A 5071-nucleotide genomic window follows, 5' to 3' on the forward strand; every position below is an offset into this window, starting at 1 on the left:
AACAAAAGCATATCTGAACCAATCATACTACGCCACCTCATCAACTAATCATTAAAACAAAAACAACAAGAAAGATGGAAAGGGAGCCAGTACATGGAGGCCACGTGCGCAACCGATCTGGATCTTACCGAAACGCCGCCGGAGCCGGAGTTGCTCCGGTCTCCTTCTTCACTCAACACCGCCGCCGGCGATAAGATGAAATGCCCAGAAAAACACCAAACCACCACCATCTCACTCGTTTTTCCACGTAGATCACAGATCTACCCTCGTTTTTCACTGATTCCTCTTCTAACGCTCAAACCGAACTCATTTTGTAAAATCCTAACTATCAAGAACTCCGTTAAAACTCAACCTAAGCATAGAGAGCAGCTTCTGCGCATTCATGATACTCAAACAAGCGGACTCAACATGTATACACGCTCCTACTAATACACACTGAACTAACAGGATTCAAGAACGGAGGAGATTCAAGCACAAGCAATGAGTATATTCCAGATGCATAAGACCTATACGTGATGCTATAATGATGAGAGACTTTCTTAGATCTTACCTAGAAAGGTTCTCGAACGGAGTTCTTCAGAAAGCTTTTATCTCTCGCGCCTTAGCTTCAATCCTCGGAGATGATGATGAGACGGTGAAGATGCGTATGCTCTGAGACGTGAACTTACAGCTTCGTGTATGCTTGCATAGGCTCTGAGAGAGTGGAAGCTTCTTGCCGTTTTGATGTTGTTGAAGATCTTGCTATAGAACTAGTGACATGAAGATGATCGGTGATAATGGAGGTTGTTATTGTGGTGGTGGTGGTGATGGTGATGAAAGTTTGTTGGAGTTAGTTAGGGTGGCGCGAGTTGGTTATGGTGGAGAGAGAGGTTTGTTATGTTGTTGTGGTGGAGAGAGAGCAACGAGAGAGAAGAGAGTGAGATGTGAAAGAAGAGAGTGAGATGTGAAAGAATCTGGAAAAAATGAGTCGTGGTCCCCTAAAGTGAGAGTGTGCTTCTGGTTTTATAGTGTGAGGTGAGTGTGCATAGTGTGAGTTTCGTTGGAGTGGGACTTCTCTTTCACAAACTTAGTGAACAAGGGTTGGTATTTGTAGTAAGTTTTCAATGAGCTTTTTTCAGTCTCAGACTCTGCATGGGCTTTTATGGTAATGGATGGTGGATGTGAAGTTTCCCTGCATGCATGTCTCGTATGGCTATGTTGGCATTTCTTCCTGCAGCACAGGGCTAATGTACCCACTTCAAGAGCACATGCCTTACATTACAACCCACAATCCGCCTCAAACTTACATTCAAATTAAAGAGGTCATGGCATAGGCCAAGATTCATGTTTGAATCGTTTAAAGAAGATGATAGGAACTCATTCAATGTACCCTAGAACTTGGTGGTGCACCATGGTATGGGTGCTTGCATGCATGGCCCAAGGCCTGACTTGATGTTCGTACCAATATACACCTCTCAGGGGCGTGACTTTGAGATCCCCTATCCTGACCCATACTTGCCCAATTAATACCATTCATGACTCGTTGGAGAGAAGACATAGCAAGGAATCGTATGGCACTGGAATTGGCTCCATATATTGTTTGTGCCTCTTTAAAATTAGCTTTGAATTTAGTATGCCACGTGTTCGATGAAATGACTGCGTATGGCATGGATTCTGACCCTTGTCTTTGGCAGCGTATGACTTAGTGAAAAGAGGACTTTGAACCTTTACATCTTGATCAATACATATCCAATTTCCATAATTCTTGTCTTGTTTAGTAGAGGACATGGCAAGGAAGAGAATGACACCATGTTTGCACTTATAGCATTTTTGAAGTGCTCACAAATTAGTTTCAAAGATGACCCACCATGTGTTCGACCTATTGCCCGCGTGGGGCCTGGAACATGACTTAGGTTATGGCTCATGATCAGTGACAATTTGCAAATTTCCAATGAATATATCTCTTGATCCAAACCTCAATTAGAGAAATGTCCAACTACAAAGTTGTTCATCCCCATGAGATGAACAACATTGATGTTGACCCTCTTCTGAAATGATGCCAAATGCCACGTGTAAACATGCCACAAAGTGTGTTGATCAATCAATCTTAAAACTTCAAATTTTTTCTAAGTATTGAACATAGATTCAGTGTGTTTCTTCCAACTTCCCATCCTTTTATCTCTCTAACTAGGCCTCAAATGAGAAAACTTCCAACTAGAGAATTGTAGCATGCTACGATCTGAGGATTTTTCATGTTGAAATCTTTCTGAAATTATGCCCAGTTCCATGTGTAAAATAGCCATGAAGTCAGCTGTCTAGCCATTGTCAAAGTCTTCAAAATTTCTCTAAGTATCAAAGTTTCCTCTTATGGAAACTCTCATTTTCAACCATCTTGCCATTTTTGGTAGTTTTGACATTTTCTTGATTTTATTTATTTTGTTGACTTTTCTTGACCAATTCTCAACCAAAAGTCAATATTTGACAGTTGACCTTGACTTTGACCAAAAAGTCAACATTTCCTGATTTTTCTGATTTCAAAAGAATTCCCCGATTAATCCGTTTCTGATCTGATTCTCAATCAGTCTTCAATCAACATAAATCCACGGGATATTTCCTCAAGGCAAACATATTTTCATGCTCAAAAATCATCTTCTGATTAAATATTGACCAAAAGTCAATAGGGTTGACTTTGGTCAAATCCCTAATTTGGAAACCCTGATGAATTTGAAGCTTGTATCTTTTAATCCGAGCTTTGCCTTGGAGAGGATGAAACCCTCATTTTAGGAGGACCTCAATGGGGATGGTGCCATACAATCTGACTTCAAATCTTTCTCTTTTGAACCAGGAAATTTCCCACATAGAAGCTCTTTTCTTATCAATTCTGAATAGTAACCATGATATGGATGAATGCAATGGATGAATGACCTAGATGAGGTATGCACATGAATGTAAGGTGAAGGCCAACTGGGGAATAAATAGGTGGGAAAATTTTGGGGTGCAACAGCTGCCCCTATTCAATCTTCTTGAACCTGAGTGTACAAACGCCTTGGGTTTCGGACACTTAAGGTTCGAGTGGATTGAATACCCAAAAGTACCATCAAAATTTGCATTCTGTGGTAAACCCAAGAGAGTTGAATGCTATCAAAGGATACCAACTGAAGGTGGATCTTAAATAGATTGCTAACCTTAGTTAGACTTCAAAGAGAGACACAGCCGTAGGGTGACTCAACGAGGATGAAACCAGCCGTAGGGGAATCCGATCCTGATTGCTAACCTTAGTTAGACTTTTAAAAAAAAAGACGTAGCCGTGGGACGACTCTAAAAGGAAGAAACCAGCCGTGGGGGAATCTACCAAAATGCTAACCTTAGTTAGACTTCAAAGAGACACAGCCGTAGGGTGACTCAACAAGGATGAAACCAGCCGTAGGGGAATCCGATCCTGATTGCTAACCTTAGTTAGACTTGGAAAAGAGACACAGCCGTGGGGTGACTCAACAAGGATGAAACCAGCCGTAGGGGAATCCGATCCTGATTGCTAACCTTAGTTAGACTTGAAAAAGAGACGTAGCCGTGGGACGACTCAACAAGGATGAAACCAGCCGTAGGGGAATCCGATCCTGATTGCTAACCTTAGTTAGACTTGAAAAAGAGACGTAGCCGTGGGACGACTCCAAAAGGAAGAAACCAGCCGTAGGGGAATCAACCAAACTGCTAACCTTAGTTAGACTTCAAAAAGAGACACAACCGTGGGGTGACTCTAGATCGATCTGAAAAGGTATGCCAATAATCATTGGACTTTATTGAAGAAGACTAGTTACGACTAGACTTTATTGGGGATGTTTATGAACACTGAATTCGAAAGAGATGCCAATGACTATTGGGCTTGACTAAAAGAAAGGTTAGTGACAACTAGAACCAATCAAGGGATGCCAGTAAACACTGGGCTTTCAAGAAAGTATTGGTGCTTGCGAAGCATAAGAATTACATGGATCCCTCAGGCCAAAGGCGGGGTGTACTCTTCAAGGGTGGCAATCACTCGAATTGCCACACACATAGTATGGATTTCAAATGATTGAAAAATGAGATGGGTTGAATGCCCTCCCTCATTCGCACTCTATTATGCATGCGGCGCGCGGGAAAATAACCAAAACAAGACTAGTAACGACTAGACTCGACACGCGGATGACAGTAACCACTAAACATTCACAGAGATGTTGATGCTTGCGAAGCATAAGAATTACATGGATCCCTCAGGCCGAAAGGCGGGGTGTACTCTTCAAAAGTGGCATTCATTCGAGTTGCCACACACCAAGTATGATTACCCAAATGATTGAAAAATGAGATGGGTTGAATGCCCACCCTCATCCGCACTTTAATCTGCACGCAGCATACGGGAAAATAACCAAAATAAGACTTGCAAGAAGCAAGAGGTATCCCTTATGCAAAAGGCAGTAAGGGGACTCACAAAAAGTGAATACAAAGAGAGGACTGGTGACGACCAGACTCTATTAGATGATGCCAGTAGACACTGGACTTTGAAGGAAGTATTGTTATTTACGGAACATAAGAACTACATGGTTCCCTCAGGCCAAAAGGCGGGGTGTAATTCTACAAGAGTGACAATCACTTGAATTGCCACACACAAAGTATGGGTTATCCAAACAATTGAGCTCAGAAAATGGGAAATAACCATAGAGACAATGATCTTGACAAAGAATGACTTTGTATACAATCCATAATGGGGAGAAAAAGTGAGACTTCTTCTGGGGATATATATATTACCTTGTGCCTTTGGAGCACAAATAAGCTTGGCTTATGCATGTTTGATTTTTTTCTTGGCGTAATGCTCCATATTCATGGAAATGCTACGCTTTTTATTGATGCAATGCGAATGCAATGGTTACTATATGCAAAGATGACGAGGGCCCTTTAAAGAATATTCCGCTGACTTGTTGATCGAACTTTGTCTCTGACCTCGGGAGAGGTAAACACCAGGGAGAATCCCCTTAGTGTTAAGAACTCTGTGGGGATGCCAATAGATATTGGACTTTGACTTGCAAAATGTACTTCTTCGTTGACTTGCAGAATGACT

This window comes from Vicia villosa, unplaced genomic scaffold, assembly GCF_029867415.1.
Source record: "Vicia villosa cultivar HV-30 ecotype Madison, WI unplaced genomic scaffold, Vvil1.0 ctg.003104F_1_1, whole genome shotgun sequence".
NCBI classification, from domain to species: Eukaryota; Viridiplantae; Streptophyta; class Magnoliopsida; order Fabales; family Fabaceae; genus Vicia; species Vicia villosa.